The sequence below is a fragment of the Pleurodeles waltl genome, chromosome 9 (assembly GCF_031143425.1).
Source record: "Pleurodeles waltl isolate 20211129_DDA chromosome 9, aPleWal1.hap1.20221129, whole genome shotgun sequence".
NCBI classification, from domain to species: domain Eukaryota; kingdom Metazoa; phylum Chordata; class Amphibia; order Caudata; family Salamandridae; genus Pleurodeles; species Pleurodeles waltl.
Window position 1 is genome coordinate 550,101,271 of NC_090448.1, and position 22,317 is coordinate 550,123,587.

Here is a 22,317-nt window from a genome sequence, read left to right on the forward strand (position 1 = left end):
ACATTGAGTCATTACTAAAAGCTGACGACCTAATCTGTAAATATTAATTTTCTAAGCAGTAGCGGACCCCAAGGGGAGGCTTTGCGGCCAACCCGAGGGTCCCCAGGCCACAGATTGGGAACCACTGTCCTAGGGCCACAATACAGGTGCACTTCAAATTGGATAGGCAAAGGCACTTGTTTCATGCACTTGAGTCTTTCAGGGTAGCGAGGGCGAGCTTTGAAGGGTTTTACCACTGAAGGTTGAATTATAAGTTTGATGTATAAGTCAGTGATCTACTTTCTCAAATGACAATAACATTTGTTAACAGGTAGGTAAATAGTCCATTTAGAATTATGATAGATAGGGGTGTTGTTAGGAGCTGGTCATGGGGGTTGATTAGATATCAGGTCTTAAAGGCCTCAACCTACAGACTGCCATAGTAGCTGCTGTGGAGGCTGATGAGGGGTGCACCAGCAGAGAATGTGGGGAATACACATGTCTCCTCTTGCACTGTTGACTTTCCTTGCACATGGGAAGCACAAATTTTGAGGTTGGCTGAAAACACTGCACTGTAGACTAAGCCTGTTTTAAGTCTCTGTTAGCAAATCTTTGAACCCCCACTACCCATGCACGTTCTGAACCAGCAATTGCACTGAGTTGCCTGAGGTGGCCTAAGAAGAGGGAGAACATTAGAAAAATGGCTGAGATGGTCCACACAGATAATGGGTGGGGTGTTGAGCCATAGGAAGTGGAAGAGCCCCAGAGTGATGACATTGTGGGAGTGGGCTGCGAAGGTGATGGATGAGTCATAGGAGTGGGGGTGATAGTGCAAGTTGGGACAACATGCCACTTGACTATCAGAATAGTTACTGCACCAGGGTATCCATGTAATCTTCTCCCTCACTAGGGAAGCGTGAAGTAGACTACAGCTGCCAGTCCTGACTGAACTCTGTGATGCAGCAGACCTCCTCACGATGCAAGACTTGTTGAATGATGAGTTTCATGACCTCAGCTCCAGGTAGGATGAGATGAGGAATGAATGGCAGAAGGACTCTCTGCCCCAAAAAACGTGTTGTGTACTTCTGAAATCACCAAGCAACAGGATTACGTCTTGGGGCATCGCTCAACTCCTGAAGATTGCATACACAGAATGCATGCCACAATTGGGGACCTCGGCTGAGGGCCCAGCAACTCTAGCTCTGTGCCGGCATGGCTTCCTACTGTGAATTAGCCCTTGACCATGTTAAAGAACAAGGTGCCTGTGGACTTGAACCTCTGTGTACTGCATGAGTTGGAAATTGTGAATTGTAAAGACCAATGACCAATGGCAGAGATGTGAGGGTATCTGGGGTATTAAGTTACTGACTGGTGCCAGTCTGCTTGGCTGGGTGGATGGCCTCTGAATGTCTAGAGATTATTAATGCTATCACTTGTAGTGCCAGACTGGGCCCACATAAGGGGGGATAACTTGATAGAACTGGGATTCATATTGCAGTGTCACCCCTCTTGCCCTCCTGGGTGAAGTAATAGGAGGACAACAGTGTGGATTCCACAAAGAACGGAGATTGGGGTTTTCTGTCTAGAGAAAACAGGACTTCTGACTCAGGGGCTCTTTCGCAAGTTCACAAGGGCACATCTTCAACCCCAGAAGACTCCTGTAAAGTGCAACCTATGCTACTATCATGGTGTCATTAAAGAATATGGCTATTTTATAGAAAGCAGGCTTAAAATTATATTTGCTGGATCTGCAAAAGGAATGGAAGAAAGGCCTCTTGGAAGGTTTGGAGATGTTGTGGAGTTATCCTGAGGTTTTCTCCAAGTTATTATCAGTTATTGAAAGATAGGAGCAAGGGCCACGGAAATGGAGATGAAAGACCTGCAAGTGGCAACCAAGGACATGTTGTTGGAGTGTAGGCTACAACCTATGAAAAAACACACCAAAAGCCCAAGACTTAAATGTGAGGACCTGGAAAACAGGACAGGAAGAGAGAATATCTGAGTTCTGAGCATTAGCGAGGGTAACAAAATCAAGTGTATGTCTGCCTCATCTTTACCCAGACCCGCAGTCTAAAGGACAATGATAAAGTTAGGACTGAAAGGGTCCATATAGTGGGTCCCAGAAAGAAGCAGGTGAATGAGAAACCAAGAGATATTCTTGAAAATATGTTATCTTTGGAACAGATGGAGCAGATAATGAAGTAAGCCTCCTGTAATATTTCATGATTACAGAACTTCCAGTTACATATTGTTGGAGCAGATATGTTAATTAAGAAGTTATTGATGACATATATGTGTGTTTACTAACGAGAAAAATGCATAGAGAAATTAATAGCAGCAAATAATGTGCATGTTTGAAAATGTGCCCTCGGGGAGTGATCACCATGTGCACTAAAGTGACTAAAATATGCGAAATAATGAAAATATATGAGAAAAATGTAGTAATATATCATAATGAAATGTATAACTTTTGTTTTGTATTGTTAAGTTAGCTGAACCAGAGGCCTAGTTCCACTGGGCCTTGCTCGCTCTGAACATGGAGAATTTGAACGCCTTGCAAAGGACTGGTAACCGGGGACAGAGACTTTGAACCGCTCAGAGTTCAAGTTGCTTAGGTAGAACATTCTGCAATGTACCAACAGACAGGAGATGATGAAGACAATTTGATACAATTATGTGTAGTGTAGGCTAAATGTACTTTCCCAGGACTTGAACAATAGAGACACTGACTGGAAAGCCATATGCAACAATTTTGATACCTGAAGAGCCGGATGATGTCCTCATCGCAAGAAGAACCAGTCAGCTTTCTGTGAATTGAACTGTACGGTTTACTAAGAGATTTGGTAAATAAAAACTATAGGTTAGAGTCATATCTGCCGACCGACTGACCAATTAGCAATTAGTGGGATGGACTGGGAGAACCTAATAAAAAGTCATGACAAAGGGCTAAGACTTCAGAATTTAGGAGAATTCGGGGAGATATTGATGACGTCAGGAGACGCTGTTCGAGGTGCTGATATTGGGTTCATACTTTGAGAGGCTGATCCATAGCTGACTGATTGATGACCTGAAGATGAAGACTGACTTGTTGCTGATCCATCTTGGATAGGTAGCTATGAAAATGTGACTGATGGTTTTGTGCCTTTTCTTCTAGGTATCAACTGCGCTGTTTTATAGATATTCTCACTTAGGTAGAATTTTTCTAAAATTATGTTTTTCTCTAAATTGTTTTTGCATGAAGACCCACATGCTAATGCTAATCTTGGTTAAGTAGGCTGTTAGGGGTGATGTTGACGGTGACAAATGACTGACAAACTTAATTGCTGAATTACATTATTAGTGCTAGTATTCATAGCTTATGGTATTGCATTGTCGCATATGATTTCCTTGAGAATAATGTTCTTCTATTAATAAAGATTGAATTAACAGATGATTAGAATTGTAATCAATAGGGAATAAAAATTGTTAACTCTTTCCTGAGTAGTGGTTGTTCTTGAGTTTCATGGTTTAAAGTTGTTTTCTATAGAATGTTTCTTGATTATTGATGTTAGCTACCATTACAGTAGTCACTGTATGGCCAGGATCCTCCATGCGATGCAAAAGGTTAATTGGCTTATACGTGTCCCCTTGTAAGTTTATTTACTAAGGACCAGGCGCGCTTGCAGTTTTTGGTAGCAGCTTGATGGTTAGTTTCCTTGGAGAACTAGTTATGTGGTTATTATCGGTTATGGTAGTAGTTTAAGTTAGGGTTAGTTGCTCATATTTTTTTTTAATGAGATTTGATTTTTTTTTTCTGAAATGGCAATGGTAACAAAGATGATGTCCCCTTAAGCCCAGAAATGACTTTCCCAGATCCTGGATCTTGCTAGTAAAGTTGGGTATGTTCTCGGCGTGTTTTGTGATAGTACAAAAGTGTTAGGTTGCGCCTGCACAGGCTTACGCAAACCGCAGGTGAATTTTGATGTATGTGAGGTAAAGTTGGGAGTCTGCATACTCCAGTTGAGGTTAGTAGGAGTGTCCGTACTCCGTAGTATGAGAGTAGGGAAGTCGTCGAACTTCACATGTGTGTGGCGCTTTGTGCTAAAAAATTATGCACTTGGTTGTGATGTACGGACCCTGCGTGGTCTAAGACTCCGGAGTATATTGAGAAGTGTAGGAGACACTTGGTTATATGTTGTAATCTGTCTGGTTTAGTAGGTTGATTGGGTGTGGTCAACAAGTCGGTGTTTGTGATAATTGAGTAAAATAAATTTCGACTGAGATTTGACGAGTTCTATGTGCACCAGGACAGACCCATTGATCAGTTGGGAATAAAATTTGCAGGTCGAATTTTGCTTGCGAATTTGGGAGACTGAGAAAGAGGAATAGCTACATGAGCAAAAGGGCCATTAGTGAAAATCCGTAAGGTATCTGAAGCGATTGTGTCCTTTCCTGTAGTAAACCAGCAGGTTTGTTTTGGTTGTTATTTGGTTAAAGGTGCTCGCAATAAGTTGCATTAGTTGTGTGCGTCAAAGTAGGAGGACGATCCGCAAGACTTTATCAGCCGCAGGGTGTGAGTGTGATGTCAGAGTGAGCCGCGCTGGGATAGGTTGGTTAGTGAGAAGAGTCGTGAACGGATTGGCAGCCGTCCGCAAGAGGCAATTGGTTGAGTAAGCGGGTGAAGGGAATCTTGGGAGTAAAAGTCATTTTATTATTGAATCGAAGTAAACAAAACAGGCAAAATGAAGTTTTTCAAGGCGTTTAAGAGTGCGGTGAAGGGTGATACTTACATTAAGGCGTCAGTGGGGGAGCCGACCCCACTGGAAAATTCTCAGGCTTACATTGTAATAGAGGAGCGAGGTGTAGCACTGTGTTTGTGGTTGAAGCAATGGTGTAAGTTAACTAAATAGCAAAGGTTCTTAGCATTTCCGGAGCATGGAACGTTTAATTTGAGAATTTTGGATCAATTGAGAATGGCATTATATGACATGAAGCCGTTACCAAGACCAGCACAGTTTGAGGCTTTATCAGTTTAGGAGCTAGTGGCTAGACAGCAACAAGAGATGAAGTTCAAAAGGAGGATGAAGTGAGTAGAGAAATCTTTAGCTGAAGCTAGATGGGATAGGGAACAGAAAAGATGGAGAGCAGAGACACTACAGAATGTCAAGTTGTTTCCTGTCATTACAGAGGGAGATGAGGCAGAGAAGGAAGATAGTGTTAAAGAGGATGAAAGTGCAGGAAGAAAGAAAAAGTGAAAGTCTTATGTTGATGATGAGGACTCTGATGTTGAGGACCTCATTACGCAGTTGTTAAGAGATCGACCTCCATCTTTAATGACATATGCAGGGGGTCCAAGTACTAGTGCCGCTACCACAGCTCCAACACAAACACAGGGATCAGGGGGAGCAGCTCAGATAGATAGTGGTCAGATACCAGTGGTAGTACTGAGTACACCCAATGCAGGGACAGCTACTGTAGTCCAAGCGCAAATGCATCCACCTTCAGTGCGTTTATCCAGATGTACCAGTTCTTGAGACAGTCTCGAACATAATGGTGCCAAGGGAGCAAGTGCTTCCAAAGCCAATGCTGGTTCAGACAGATCCAACATCAATGTTATTGCCTTCAGCACAGGCACAAGGTTTGCCGAATTTTACACCAATGACAGGAACTCAGTCAGAGGTTACACCAGTTATGAATCAGGCAATGGGGGTAACATTTCCACAGGGTGCAAGTGTTAGGGCAGCTCCAGATGCAATATCGCTACCAATTACTGTTGTGCCAGCAGTACCCTTATTTACGCAAAAGAAACCAAATGCTGGAGAGCAGAACAAGATGTCACAGAGCATTGTAAGAAGGGCAGTGGGTGATCCTGTGCAGATGATGTCGTCTGCAGATCAGACTTTCAATAGATCGAGACCTCTAATGGATCTTAGTCCACTTGTAGCGCTTCCAGATGCATTGAATGGCCCAACTGCGAGTCAGAGTTTGAAACTTTTGACACCGCAAGCTTCAGGTGCAGTGGTGCAACAGATACCAGTGCCAAATGCAAGTAACATTTCATTAAAGGGATTGGCAGCCCAACAACTGAGTGAATGGCTAGATAGTTTAAACACTCCTCAAAATGCATCCAACTGCAAAAACCAGATAAATCGTGTAAGGCTGAATATAGAAGCAATGGAGCTAGTTGAGGGAACAATGGGTGTGAACAGATTAGAATCTTACATTGAAGAATAGCTGAGGTATTTGTGCCCAAAGATAACAAGAGAAGTGAGTAAAATACATCAGCAATTGGCAGAGCTGGCAGAGAAGCATGACAATGACATTGAGAAAAGGAAGCATTTGAAACGTAGTTACCAATTCGATTTTGGGGCAAAATACTTTGAACACATGAGATCAGCAGGAATGAAGGCACATTTGAGAGAATTGCTGCATAGTGCTCAGATTTGTGGAGCATTAGAGAAGTGGGAAGGTAGCTAGACAAAGAAAAAAGATAAATGAAAACGGGATTCACAAGAGGAGTCTGAAGATGCCCAGAAAGAAAGGGAATCAGTAAAGATGCTTCCGATGAGAGAGATTCCAGGAGGGCAGTTTGTTCATGTTCCAAGGCACAGGAATGACATATTGTCCTTTACAAATGATTACCCAAAATTGAGAGAGAAAACAGTTGAGTGGTATCAGCAAACAGAGAGATTTGTGAAACTTTCCAAGTGCCTGTGGGAATATTTGAACACGCTATTGGAGATAGTGGGACCAGCTGATTTGTGGGTTGAGTGTAAAAGAGCAGTAGACTGGCCAACGAGTGAACCAGAAAGGGACAGAGTAACATGTGCACCTTCACCTGAGGTAATGAAAAACTATTATAAGGCGATTGAGTTCCTGAAGACAAGAATTTCTCCCAAAAATATTGATTGGCAGCGAATTGATAGGACAGTTCAGGAGTCTAAAGAGTCAATACATACCTATTATGAAAGATTGTTAAAAGCATTCAAGGAGTACAGTGGCAAGGAAGCAATTGAGCTGAACGACATGTTGCATTTTGTGTTCAGGTTTGTTGAAGGTTTGAGACCAGAGGTAGGGCAGATGATTAAGAGTCATTTAATTTGCTGGCAGGCAAAGCCAATTGATGGATGAGGTGTTGCAATATGCAAAATACTGTAGTGATAAGACTGAATTAAAGCAGAAAAAGTTGAAAGAAAAAGTGATGGTGATGCAAATAAAAGCAGCAGGAGTGCAGGGAGCCATAGTACTGCCTATGCTGCTGCAACAGCGAGCTGTTATGTTTCAACCTCAAGTGAGGGGTAGAGGACGTGGAATTGACATGATGCGTGGTCCGCACTTAGGGACTGTGGTTGTTCAGAATGACATGCAGAGGATGAAAAAGCTGTTGCTGTGTCATTTGTGCGGAAACGTGGGACACTGGAAGGGGGAGTGTCCGTTGATGGCGCAGGATGGTGTTGTTCAGCAAGGTGACATCAGTACATTTCAAACTGTGAAAGTCCCAAGAATGAAAGGATTTATTCCTAATGGTCAGACTCGAGCTCAGAATTTCCTACTGGTGCAGCAAATGCAGGTGCCACGTGCACAATTTACCCAATTGCAACCAGTACAGCAGCAGGTCCCCATGGTACCTAGACAGCAAATGCAGATACCTCAAGCCCCAATGGAGCAGCAACAGGTGATGCTTACTCAGCAGGTCACAGGTCAGAGACAAGACAGTAGTAATAACACAGTGCATCAGTTCCCATTTTACAGTGAGTATTAAATAAACGAAGAATGGATGAGTGACAGTTCGGATGAAGGAGCTTGTATGCTTGCTGCTTCCCTAGAATTAGATCAGAGAGGACCTATTGTGAAGGGAAAAGTGATGGGCTACAAGGTCTCATTCTTATTGGATACAGGAGCTACGCACTCTACTGTGAGGAGCATGGAAGTCTCGAATTTACCTCCTTCAGGCAGGACAGTTCAAGTTGTGGATGTGGAAAATAGACAGTTGACAAACCCAATCACAGAACCCGTGTAGGTTGAACTTGGAAATTACCAAGGACTGCATAGATTTGTGGTGTGCGATTAAAATCCCGTATCCCTACTGGGAAGAGACTTAGGGCCAGATGTAGCAAAGACTTTGCGACTCGCAAACGGCAAAAATCGCCGTTTGCGAGTCGCAAATGCGTCTTTGCTATGTTGAAATGCATTTTGCGAGTCGGAACCGACTCACAAAATGCATTTCCGAGTCGCAAATAGGAAGGGGTGTTCCCTTCCTATTTGCGAGTCGCAATGGTATGCATTTTCATTTGCGACCACGATTGCGGTCACAAATGAAAGCGCAGTTACCATCCACTTGAAGTGGATGGTAACCCAGGCGCAAACGGGAAGGGGTCCCCATGGGACCCCTTCCCCTTTGTGTCTGGCACAAAAAATAATTTTTCAGGGCAGGCAGTGGTCCAATGGACCACTACCTGCCCTGAAAAATACCGAAACTAAAGGTTTCGGGTTTTTTTTCAAAGTGCAGCTCGTTTTCCTTTAAGGAAAACGGGTTGCACTTTGAAAAAAAAAACTGATTTATTTAAAAGCAGTCACGGACATGGTGGTCTGCTGTTCCCAGCAGGCCACCATCCCCGTGAGTGCCCTGAATCGCTATGGGGTCGCAAATTGCGACCCACCTCATTAATATTAATGAGGTGGGTCTTTGCGACCCCATAGCGACTCGCAGAAGGTGTCTGAGACACCTTTCTGCATTCCAAATTGCGAGTTGCAATTTGCGAGTCGCTGGGACTCGCAACTTGCAAGTCGCAATTTGGAAGATTGCTACATCTGGCCCTTACTGTGTAAGACAAGATGCTCCATTAATTGTTCAGACACTGGGATAGAAGTTCAGACAAATAGTGATGATGAAGAAGAGCAGGTGACTGAAATGATGGTTAACAATGCCTATGGAGAATACCCATTGATTGAATTTTTCCCAATGTTTACTGTGCAAGATTTGCATGCAGACTTACAGGGAACGGTGAAGGAAGAAGTCTGGGATCTGACAGGTAAAAAAGTAGGTCTGATTAAGGGAGTGAAGCCGATTAAGATTACTCTGAAGCCCAATGCAGGGTCCCGCAGCTACCACAATATAACATGCCACAAGATGTTTGGATGAAGGTGGCACAAATTGGAGACTGTTAGAAATGGGGTCTTTGGTTGACAGTCAGGTTACCCCTTGTTCAAGCAAGGACCCTCACTCTAGTCAGGGTAAAAGAGAATCACCCTCAGCTAACCCCTGCTTACCCCCTTGGTAGCTTGGCAGAGCAGTAGGCTTAACTTCAGAGTGCTAAGTGTAAAGTATTTGTACCAACACACACAGTAACTTAATGAAAACACTACAAAATGACACAACCCAGGTTTAGAAAAATAGGAAATATTTATCTAAATAAAACAAGACCAAAACGACAAAAACCCAACATACACAAGTCAAGTTATGAATTTTGAAAGATTATACTCAAAAATAGCACTTAGAAACACAAAATGCTTCGATGAGGTGTTAACACGGCGTCGTAAAGGAGTCATTCCCAACAATCCGACACCAGTGGCGCCGGACACGGAGTCTCGTAGAGCCTCAGGTACAGTACCTTGGTGAGGAAATGAAAATGAGCCGATGCGCGAAGTCGGGGATCGCAGTGTCTGTGCGAAACATTGAATCCGCGCACTTCGAGTGGCGTCGGTCACGACGTGATACGGCGACTTCCACAGAGACGCGGACTTCGGCGGGTCTGCAGCGATGTCGGGCCTGCGAAGGTCATCGCGTTCCACCGAAGAACACGGAGTCGGTTGCAGGCGGCGTCACCAGATTCAGCAGCGTCGTCGGTCCGAAGACGATTTCCCTGAATTTTCACCAGCTTTCCTTTCAAGGGACTGGATAGGGCACCACTTGTCAGATCAGGAGTCTCTCCAGAGATTCCAGGTGCTCGCAGAGAGAAGTCTTTACTGTCTCTGAGACTTCAAACAACAGGAGGCAAGCTCTAAATAAAGCCCTTGGAGATTTCTTCTCAAGATGAAAGGCACACAAAGTCCAGTCTTTGCCCTCTTACTCTGGCAAAAGCAACAACTGCAGGATAGCTCCACAAAGCCCAGTCACAGGCAGGGCAGTTCTTCTTCTTCAGCTCTTCAGCTCTTCTCCAGGCATAGGTTCCTCTTGTTTCCAGAAGTATTCTAAAGTCTGTGGTTTGGGTGCCCATCTTATACCCAATTTCTCCTTTGAAGTAGGCCTACTTCAAAGTAAAGTCTCTTTTGAATGTGAAATCCTGCCTTGCCCAGGCCAGGCCCCAGACACTCACCAGGGGATTGGAGACTGCATTGTGTGTGGGCAGACAGCTCTTACATGGTGTGAGTGACCACTTCTCCCCTCCCTCCTAGCACAGATGGCTCATCAGGAAATGCAGACTACACCCCAGCTACCTTTGTGTCACTGTCTAGTGTGAGGTGCAACCAGCCCAACTGTCAAACTGACCCAGACAGGGAATCCACAAACAGGCAGAGTTACAGAAATTATGTAAGCAAGAAAATGCTCACTTTCTAAAATTGGCATTTTCAAACACACAATCTCAAAATCAACTTTAATAAAAGATATATTTTTAAATTGTGAGCTCAGAGACCCCTAACTCCACGTGTCCATCCGCTCCCAAAGGGAATCTACACATTAATCAGATTTAAAGGTAGCCCCCATGTTAACCTATGAGAGGGACAGGCCTTGCAACAGTGAAAAACAAATTTAGCAATATTTCACTGTCAGGACATATAAAACACATTACTATATGTCCTACCTTAACCATACACTGCACCCTGCCCTTGGGGTTACCTAGGGCCTACCTTAGGGGTGTCTGACATGTAAGAAAAGGGAAGGTCTAGGCCTGGCAAGTGGATACACTTGCCAAGTCGAATTTACAGTTAAAACTGCAAACACAGACACTGCAGTGGCAGGTCTGAGACATAATTACAGAGCTACTTATGTGGGAGGCACAACCAGTGCTGTAGACCCACTAGTAGCATTTGATTTACAGGCCCTGGCACCTCTAGTGCACTTTACTAGGGACTTACTAGGAAACCAAATATGCCAATCATGGATAAGCCAATTACATACACACTTTGTAAAGGAACACTTGCACTCTAGCACTGGTTAGCAGTGGTAAAGTGCCCAGAGTAACAAAAACAGTAAAATCAGAGTCCAGCACACATCAACAACCTAAGGGAGACCACGCCAAGGATGAAAAGTCTAACAGAGACTTTTTAAAACAAGGAGTTCTGAAGGAAGTGTTACGCAGGCCATGTAATTCACCGATAATGGGCTTGAAGAAGTCATGTGGGAAAGTGCGTGTTGTGCAGGACTTGTGAAAAGTGAACAACATGGTGGTTAAATGTTGTCAGGAAGTGCCCAATCCAGCAGTGATACTGTTTCAGATTCATTGCGATGCAGAGTGGTTCACAGTGATAGATCTGTCACAAGCTTTCTTTTCTGTGCCACTTCATGAGGATAGTCAGTTTCTTTTTAGTTTCAAATTGCTAGACAGAGTCTACAGCTGGTGCAGGCTTCCACAAGGGTATACGGAGTCACCATCTCTGTTTAATCAGATCTTGAAAAAGAACCTGGAGTCATTAGAATTGCCATACCAATCGACCCTAGTGCATTATACTGATGATTTGTTGTTCATATTCAGAACAAGGGACGGGTGTAAACATGACTCGATTGCCCTGTTGAATCATTTGGGAGAATTTGGACATAAAGTTTCACCTGTGAAACTGCAGTATTGCCAAAAATCATTAAAATATCTGGGACACCAGATTGAGAAGGGATTGAGGAGAATTTCCAGGGAGAGAATTAAACATGAGTCTGCAGAGAAGTCCCCGACTTCACAGAGGGATGTCAGAATGTTTCTGGGAGTGGTGGGGTACTGTAGACAGTGGATTCCAAATTTTGCTGAAATTGCTAAGCCGCTACAGCAATTGACGCATAAGGAAGTTACCGATCCCATTGCCCTAGATGAAGATCAGATGAAAGCATTCACTGAATTGAGGGAGAGTTTTTGCAGAGCTCCAACGTTGGGAATGTCTGATTACACAAAGCTTTTCACATTGTTTTGTCATGAACGTGACGCTTGTTCTTTGTCTGTTTTGACACAGGTCCATGGAGGTGCTTATCGCCCAGTAGCCTTTTTTTCAGCTGCCATGGACATTGTCGCAGCAGCTTTACCAGGTTGCCTGCACGCAGTAGCCGCAGTTGGTCAAAGTCTTTCCCAATGCGAGGGGGTAGTTATGTGATACCCTTTGACGGTAATGGTATCACACTCTGTTGAGATTTTACTGACAAGGACGAAAACGCAATATTCAATGGGTGCAAGACTGACAAGGTATGAGACAAGCATATTGGGTGCTCCAAATGTAACATTGAAAAGATGTACAGTACTGAATCCACCGACTTTGCTTCCGAGTGATACTGATGAAATTGAGAAAGAGGAAGATATTGAGCATGATTGTCTTGAAGTGACTGAGCTGTGTACAAATCCGAGGCCTGATAATAGAGACACACGTTTAGAAGAAAATGACCAAATTGTCTTTGTTGATGGTTCGTGTCTCAGAGATGGAACAAGTACACTGAGGGCAGGATATCCCGTGTGCACAATTACAGGCACATTAGAAGCTTCATGGCTTCCAGGTGTATACTCTGCACAAGTGGCAGAATTAGTAGCTCTTACTAGAGCCTGCTATGTTTCTGCAAGATTAAGAGTCACAATCTATACTGACAGCCAATATGATTTGGGAATTGTTCCTAATTTTGGCCAGTTTTGGTTGCAGCGAGGTTTTATGACCGCTAGTGGATTCTCAGTGAGAAATGGCGACCGAATAAAAGAGTTGTTGTACGCAATACAGTTACCTGAAGAAATTGCTGTGGTGAAATGCAGTGCACACCAAAAGACACAGGATTACATTTTATTGGGAAATGGATATGCAGATCAAGTCGCAAGGTTCTGGGCATTGAACTGTACATCGTTTAAAGACAAGTAGGAACTAATGCCTGAAGAAGAAAATAATTGTGCAAGTTTTGCTTTGAAAGTAATTGACACATTGGAAGAATTGAAAATATTGCAAGAGAACGCAGATAAGGAAGAGAAACGAAGTTGGATTAGATTTGAATATGGTCAAAGACCTGATGAAGTTTGGGTTTCTAAGGAGGGTCAGATGGTGTTGGCAAATAGTTTGTTGACTCAGATGGCCAGGTACTACCATGGCCAAGCACATATTGGAAGTGATGCCATGGTCAGACTCTTCATGGTTGATTGGTTCAATCCGAAGTTCAGAGAGGCAGCAGAGGCAGCATGTCACCAGTGTGTAATTGGTCAGCAACTAAATGTGGGAAAAGGGACAGCTGTAAATTTGAGCCACATTGGGAGAGCAGGAGGACCATTCAGCAGAATGCAGTTGGACTTCATTGAGATGCCTACATGTGGTGGATTGAAGTATGTGTTGGTGATTGTGTGTGTTTTCAGCCATTGGATTGAAGCATACCCCACACGAAGGAATGATAGTCTCACAGTAGCAAAACTGTTGCTTAGAGAGCTAATACCATGGTTCGGATTTCCGATCTCTTTAGAATCAGTTAGGGGAACACACTTCAATAACAAAGTGATCAAACTCTTGTGTGCAGCATTAACATTGAGCAGAAGTTACACTGCAGGTACCGTCCTGAAGCATCAGGGTTGGTGGAACAAATGAATGGTACATTGAAATCAAGAATTGCCAAGATGTGTGCCACAACAAATCTGAAATGGCCAGACGCATTACCTTTGGTACTGATGTCAATGCAAAATATACCTGACAGGAAGACAGGACTGTCACCCCATGAGAACCTCGTGGGTAGAGCAGTGAGATTGCCAGAAATTCCAGCCAATGCTCTTGTCAACATTACAGATCATACGGTGTTGGACTACTGCAAGGGTCTGGCTGATGTGATTCGATCTTTCTCTCAGCAGGTGCAGGCTGTTACCTTGCCACCTATCCACGACCCAGCTCACAATCTGAGAGCTGGAGATTGGGTCGTCATCAAAAAGCATGTTTGAAAGACATGTTTAGAGCCTTGTTGGAATGGTCCATACCAGGTGGTGCTAACAACTACGACAGCTATGAAGTGTGCAGGACTGCCGAATTGGGTACACACGAGTCATACAAAGAGAGTGGTGAGTCCTCAAGAACATGAAGAAGTGTTGTTGAGAGCACCAACAGCAGCAAAACAGGTGGCTATACCTAAGCCGGAACAAGAACAAGTCGAACCTGAGATTGATCCTGAGCTGGAGGAAGATGGATCAATCACCACTTTAAGAGACGAGAGTGCAGAGTTACAGGAGGGTGAGCAAGAGTCTAACTCATTGGATACAGCAGGAGAACCGAGTACAGCAGGGGTTCTCCCAGAAGCAGACGGTGCTGAAAGACAAACAGAGCCAGTGCCAGATCTAGAGGGTGAAAGAGTCAAGGCGGATCAAAATCTAAGTGGTCCGACTCCTCCTGAACCCGTTGCAGGTCCATCAAGAGAAAACAACACAGAAAAAGAAAAAGAGTCCAATTCTGAGGAGAATATTGACTGAAGGAGCAAGAAAAGGAGATAATTGGCCTGAATCGTGAATTGGGAAGAAGAAGGAGTTGGTTATAAATGAACCAATTAAGGAAGAAGTGGATGCTACGAGAAAAGAGGAACTGAGTGAAGGAGAATTAAGTGGAGAATGAAAATTGAAAAGAAATAGAGTGGCAAGTCGAAGATACGCAGGCCCTGACTGGGCATATGCGGCAACAAGTGAGTGGCAGACCGAGTTCATGTCCTTTTGTTTTGACAGAGAAGTTCTGAATCAGTACTTTGATGCAGTTTGAAGGGAATCAATAGACTGAGTTGTAGAGCTAATCTGAAGAAACCTGGAAAGAGACTGTTGAAATAAAACCAAAAAAGACATTGATAACCTGATGTCACAAATTGAAAACCCAGATGTGTCAAACTTCTAACTGATTTTTGACAAAGGAGAAAAGGGTTCCTGCGTGTGAAACTGAACTTTGAGAAAGAAATATTTTCTTTGCTTCATTTTTGATTTTTCCCGTTGCACTTTATCTAAGAGTTGATTCTACTTCCTGATTCTTTACAGATCATGGATGAATTAAATGACGCGTTAGAAATATTAGATATTGTAGGTATTTGAGTGTTGGAATAGCAATTATGTGTGGAATAATGTTTATAATAATGATTGTGGGTATGTCTCTTCATGAAATGAAGGAGGCTACTATTGCTTTTGTTCCTGAGACTACAACACTAACCGCTTTAGAGATGAAATTAGATGAAAAATATTTGCATGACGAGCTTTCTTCTAATGTGTTCTATCGGTTGTTGAGTGAGTATGTTGAGATTATGGATGCAAGGAATTGTCTTGTGTGTACGCAAATTCCTTCCTCTGTGGAAGAAGGGGTTACATACCGTAGCTTGCCCTTAACTTATGGCATAACTTGTAGTCTGCTACCAACCAGATTCTATAACCAAGAGAATATTCAATATTTTTATTCTAACCATGATCGTCGTGTTTTCCTTTGTTCCTATTATTAGATATTTGAGTAAAGTAGCTAGGGAGCATGATATAGTATTAGTTAGGGGTTTCTTTGAGCCAACACTAACATTTAGTACCGCATAAAAATAATCGAACCTGCTTATTACCACCGTTAGAGAAGAGCTTCATAGGGCATACTGATGACATAAGGAAGGCATTGAAAGAAAAGTTGGGGAAAGGATTGGAGAAAAGGACTTATAAAAATGATTATGCTTACACTGCTATTAAAACGCAAGGGAAATTAGCTTTAGACGCATTACATGAAGGGAAGCTTTGTATATAGAGGCCGAAATCACACACTGACACTTTATTTGTAGGAACGAGTGAATGTAGGCATGTGTTCTTGTTTCAGAGTAAATTGACTTTTAGGCTGAATGGTCAGGACCCTGCAGTTCCTGGAATTTACTATATTTGTGGACTTAGTGCTTATTACCCTCTTCCTAGAGGATGGTATGGGACATGCTATTTGGGGATCAATCATCAGATAGATGATTTAAAGGAATTCTTGAAAATGACTGAAATACATCATGAGCGTCATAGGAGGGAAACCTCTTCTGCAATTGTGGGAGATATTTTTGGTGCAGTAATTCCTTCTGTAGGAGTTATTCTGAATGCAATCAAGATACGAAAGTTGTCTACTATTGTGGATAACATTCTGACAAACTTTACAGGGGCAATTCTCCTGTTAGATACTGAATTAGCTATGGATAGAGCTATGACGCTTCAAAATATACTTTTAGCGAAAGACAGCGGAGTCTGTAAAATGATTAGCGCTAGCTTTGTTGTTCTTACATACCAGATAGTGATAAGGAGATAAGATAATTACTTACTAACTTAACTAACTCTAGTAAGGATTTGAAGGAATTGAAGAAACTGCGAGTTTGGGAAAAAGTTGGAAATGGATTTGCTTCTGTGGGTAATTGGTTTAGTCAAATTTGGAACAGGGTATTGTGGAAAATTGTCCAGGGAATATTAATTGTGATTGTTTCCATATTAGGATTATGTGCTACATGCAAATTATGGCAAAAAATTTAATTAAGGAAATCTAAGAATGATCAGAGGAGGGAAGAACCACCTAGGAGAAGAATGTATAGAGAAAATTCAAGGAGAAGTACATCTGAGTCAGAATTGTAAAGTATTGTCAAGAAAAAGTGGGATGACATATTTAGTCAACAGAGGAGGGACTGTTGGAGCAGATGTGTTAGTTAAGAAATTATTGATGACTTATATGTGTGTTTACTAATGAGCAAAATGCATAGAGAAATTAATAGCTGCAAATAATGTGCACGTTTGAAAATGTGCCTTCTGGAAGTGATCACCATATGTACTAAAGTGACTAAAATATGCGAAATAATGAAACTATATGAGAAAAATGTAGTAATATACCATATTGAAATGTACAACTCTTGTTTTGTATTGTTAAGTTAGCTGAACCAGAGGCCTAGTTCCACTGGGCCTTGCTCGCTTTGAATGTGGAGAATTTGAACTCCTTGCAAAGGACTGGTAACCGGGGACAGAGACCTTGAACCGCTCAGAGTTCAAGTTGCTTAGCTAGAACATTCTGCAAAATACCGACGGACAGGAGATGATGAAGACAATTTGATACAATTATGTGTAGTGTAGGCTAAATGTACTTTCCCAAGATGTGAACAATAGAGGCACTGACTCTAGAGCCATATGCAACAATTTTGATACCTGAAGAGCCGGATGATGTCCTCATCGCAAGAAGAACCAATCAGCTTTCTGTGAATTGAACTGTACGCTAATTAAGAGATTTGGTAAATAAAAACTGTAGGTTAGAGTCATATCTGCCGACCAACTGACCAATTAGTAATTAGTGGGACGGACTGGAAGACCCTAATAAAAAGTCTTGACAAGGGGCTAAGACTTCAGAATTCAGGAGAGTTCGGGGAGATATTGATGACGTCAGGAGACGCTGTTCAGGGTGCTGATATTGGGTTCATACTTTGTGAGCATGATCCGTAGCTGACTGATTGATGACCTGAAGACGAAGACTGACTTGTTGCTGATCCATATTGGATAGGTAGCTATGAAAATGCGACTGATGGTTTGTGCCCTTTCTTCTAGGTACCAACTGCGGTGTTTTATAGATATTCCCACTTAGGTAGAATTTTTCTAAAATTATGTTTTTCTCTAAATTGTTTTCGCATGAAAACCCACATGCTAATGCTAATCTTGGTTAGGTAGGCTGTTAGGGGTGACGTTGATGGTGACAAATGACTGACAAACTTAGTTGCTGAATTACATTATTAGTGCTGGTATTCATAGCTTATGGTATTGCATTGTCGCATATGTTTTTCCTTGAGAATAATGTTCTTCTATTAACAGATTAATAAAGATTGATTAATAAAGATTGAATTAATGGATGATTAGAATTGTAACTAATAGGGAATACAAATTGTTAACTCTTTCCTGAGTAGTGGTTGATCTTGAGTGTCATGGTTTAAAGTTGTTTTCTATAGAATGTTTCTTGATTATTGATGTTAGCTACCATTACAGTAGTCACTGTATGGCTAGGATACTCCATGCGATTCAAAAGGTTCATCGGCCTGTTACACGTCCCCTTGTAAGTTTACTTACTAGGGACCAGGCGCGCTTGCAATATCTTAGGGATATACTCTAAGTCTATGGTTTTAGACCCCCTAGCCAATAGCACAAAGACTGAATTCAATGAGCTATACATGAGAAAGAAGAGTCAGGTTTGTTAGAGACCTGCACCCTAACCCTTTTTACAGGAACAGATGTTCACTCTGGCAAACAAAGCAATGCCTCTCCCAGGGACTTAGTGGTATCTAGGTGCACACATTTCATAATTAAAATGTCAGACTCAAGCATCTGTACTAATAATGATACAATGTATGTTTAAAACATTTATTGTAATATTCTATGAATTAGTACATGTGCTATAACCACGGAACATATGAAGCAGCTTACCATGACAAGGGTTAATATGGGAGTGAATATGATGAATGTGTCTATCATGGTTTACATCACCAGGTTCTATACCTCCTACAACCCACTCTTATCGCTCTCCATACACTACTCTGCAAGCCTAAGAATCATCTAACATTGCCTACAGGGAAAGTGTTACAGTAATCACTCTGCATACCTGTCACACAGAGGGCCTCTGTGTTGTCAGACCTTCAGCCAGCAAAGCAAAGCAAGGAGAAGGGAGCCCTTGGTAATCAGAGTTCAGTCAAACTTAGTTCTAGTGCCATGAGTGCAACACCTGGTTCCAGGAAGGACAGCAGCCAGTGACGTGGAGTCTGATGCCTATCTGGACATCTCAGGGCAAAGACCTCTTTACCTTAGTCGTCTAACTTTAGTGTATTTATATATATATATATATATAGAGAGAGAGAGAGAGAGAGAGAGAGAGATATTCCTGCTTCTCATTTGTAAATGTAAATTATATATATATATAGAGAGAGAGATATTCCTGCTTCTCATTTGTAAATGTAAATAGGATGAGCAAACAGAATGAGATGCAATTTATATACGTTTGTGTGTGTGTGTGTCTATATATATATATATATATATGTTTATATATATATATATATATATACACATATATATATATATATATATACACACACACATATATACACTGTCACACACACAGAAGGGACACACATGGAAAGCTAAAAACATTATACACAGTGTGAGATGGACAAACAGAAAGTGCATAGTACATACACAGATAAATGAACCAATGAGGCCAAGTAAACCCTGACGCCACCACAGTGGTTTGCTGGCACTCTATAAATCACCCTCAACTATCACAAAATACATAAACCCACTGCAATATATATATATAAATATATATATATATATATATATATATATATATATATATACATAACCTAGGCAGTCTCCACTAGGTAGTTAGCTAGGTAGGTTGCAGTGATTCTTGTAGCGCATGGAAAGTTTTGGGGTGATCCGTCTAGCAGGGGCTGAGAAAAAGGGGGCTCCAAAATGTTGCATTTCCCATATTTATTCCCATAGGATTCTTTAGACATAACTACAGCCCGAACCACTGGATGGAATTACACCAAATGTGGCAGAAAGCTATCTGTCGGGATATGCAGATTATGCTCTCGCTTATTTGGAGTGAATATGTTGAGTAGGTTTTGAGATTTTGAAGGGAAAATAAATCTGTATATCTCTGGTCACGAATAATTTGCAACATTAGCATATGTTTCACGAATACAAGTGTGAAAAGAAGCTTTGCAACTGGCTGAATGCAACCTGACTAAAAAGTTGCGGCCACCATTTTATTTCACGGGACATGGTCCCCGGGGTTGAAAATCCAAATTGAAAGTGGCATAAGGGGTCAGGCTGAAGGTACCCTGACCCCAGGGGTATGATAAAGGTGTGTTTTACGTAATATTATGGGTTTTAAATGATTTTGAATCATCATGTGCGATATTTGTGAAAATGTGCAAAGTTTCATTAATTATGCGCTAATATGGAAAAATCTGAAAGAAAAACCACAGACTCATTCATACACTAATTCATTCATTCATACATGCACTCAGGGACTCATGCATCCAATCACACACCCAATCAGACACTCATGCACCCCCACATGCCCACTAAGACTCACTCCCCCTTTTTCAGACCCATGCAAACATTCACACACCCATTCACAGATCCACTGACAGAGATAGGCCCTGTGGCCAACCTGCACCGCCCACAGCCAAAGGACATGCGTGACGTGGGGTTGGGTGGTTATAAGGGCTTTGCAACCTTGTGACCAATCCCTGCCATGCACAGCCAAAGGCTGTGCGCTGCAGGGTTTGGAATAACGTATAGTAATTAAAATTGCTTTACGTTAAAAAAACATAGAAATTCACAGGAAAAAAACAAAGGTTACTGGGACGTTATAGTTAGGTTCTGAATTTACTCGTACAAAACCACATAATTTCAGCAGTTATAGTTAGAGCTCTTTTAAGTAACTATAACTCGCACTCTAGGGTAACTATAACTTGTGCCTTTGCAATGCACAGCTAATTATTCCACATATTATATAATTGATGAGATCTTGTATGGCTTCTTTGATATTGTCACTGCAACATTTCCGATAAAATTATTGATAAGAAAACTGTGCATGGCAAGGGCGCACAACAAAGAAACATGCAGAGTGGCAGTCCCTCCTACAGCATCCAGCTCTTCTTCCTGACAGAATTTTCTCAGTCCAGAAGGATTCTAACTATGTGGTGTCAGAGGTCAAGTACTTATACCCATTTCTGTCTTTGAAGTAAGCACATTTCAAAAAGAAGTCTTTGTAGTGCACAAGACCCTGCTTTTCCCAGCCCTGGCCTCAGACTCACTCCAGCGGGTTGGAGACTGCTTTGTGTGAGGACAGGCACAGCCCTATTCAGATGCAAGTGTCAGCTCCTCCCATCACTCTAGCTCAGGAAGACCCATCAGGAAATGCAGTGCACACCTCAGCTCCCTTTGTGTGACTGTCTAGAGTAAATGCAAAAAATTACCAACTGCCATCCTGACCTAGACGTGTATTCAACAGACAGACAGAGGCACAGAATGGTTAAGCAAGAACATGTCACCTTTCTAAAAGTGGTATTTTCAAACTCACAGTTCAAAAACCAACGTCACCAAAAGATGTATTTTTAAATTGGGAGTTCAAAGACCCCAAACTCCATATCTCTATCGGATCATAATGGGAAATTACACTTAAAAGATATTTCAAGTTAATTCCCATGTTAACCTATGGGAGAGATAGTCCTTGCAATAATGAAAAACAAATTTAGCTGTATTTCACTATCAGGACATGTAAATCACACCAGTACATGTCCTACCTTTTAAATACACTGCACCGTGTCCATGGGGCTGCCTTGGGCCTACTTTAGGGGTGACTTACATGTAGTAAAAGGGAAGGTTTGAGCCTGGCTAGTGGGTGCACTTGCAAGATTGAAATGAAAGTTTAAAACAAACTACATAAACAGACACTGCAGTGGCAGGTCTGTGACGTGTTTTCAGTGCTACATATGTAGGTGGCACAATCAGTGCTGCAGTCCCACTAGTAGCATTTGGTTCACAGGCCTTGGGCACACTTGGTGCACTGTACTAGGGACATACTAGTAAATCAGATATGCCAATCATGGAGAAACTAATCACCAATACATTTTACACAGGGAGCACACCCACGTTAACACTGGTCAGCAGTTGTAATGTGGCCAGAGTCCTAAAGCGAACAAAAACTAAACTCAGCACAGAGTCAAAAATAGGAGGTCAGAGGCAAAGTGTATGGAGATAACCCTGCATAAAGGGCCATTTCCAACACTAACTATTGAGAGGTGGTATACAGTAATGGAGGCCATGTCAGTCTACCCGTTCAGTCACGTGATATTGTAAAACCGCCTGAAACTGCTCAAGGTTGTGAGTCCGAAAGGCTCCCACACAGGTGAAAGGCTCTACTGTGTGCGTCACCTCCAAACGGGCAGAAAACAGCATCCCATTTGATTGCCTGAGATCAAGCGGAAGACCTGCTATACCACTGATTCCTCAAGCCTTCTGTCACTTCAAATGCATGTAAACTGATACAACTTCCACGGTAAGCCCATTTGTTAGACCCGACAGCCTTAGGGTTGTCACCCGTAACTTTTTGCCTCCCTCCATTTTTGGCACTGTTTTTGCTGGTTTTAGGACTCTGCACACTTTACCACTGCTAACCAGTGCTAAAGTGCATATGCTTTCTCCCTTA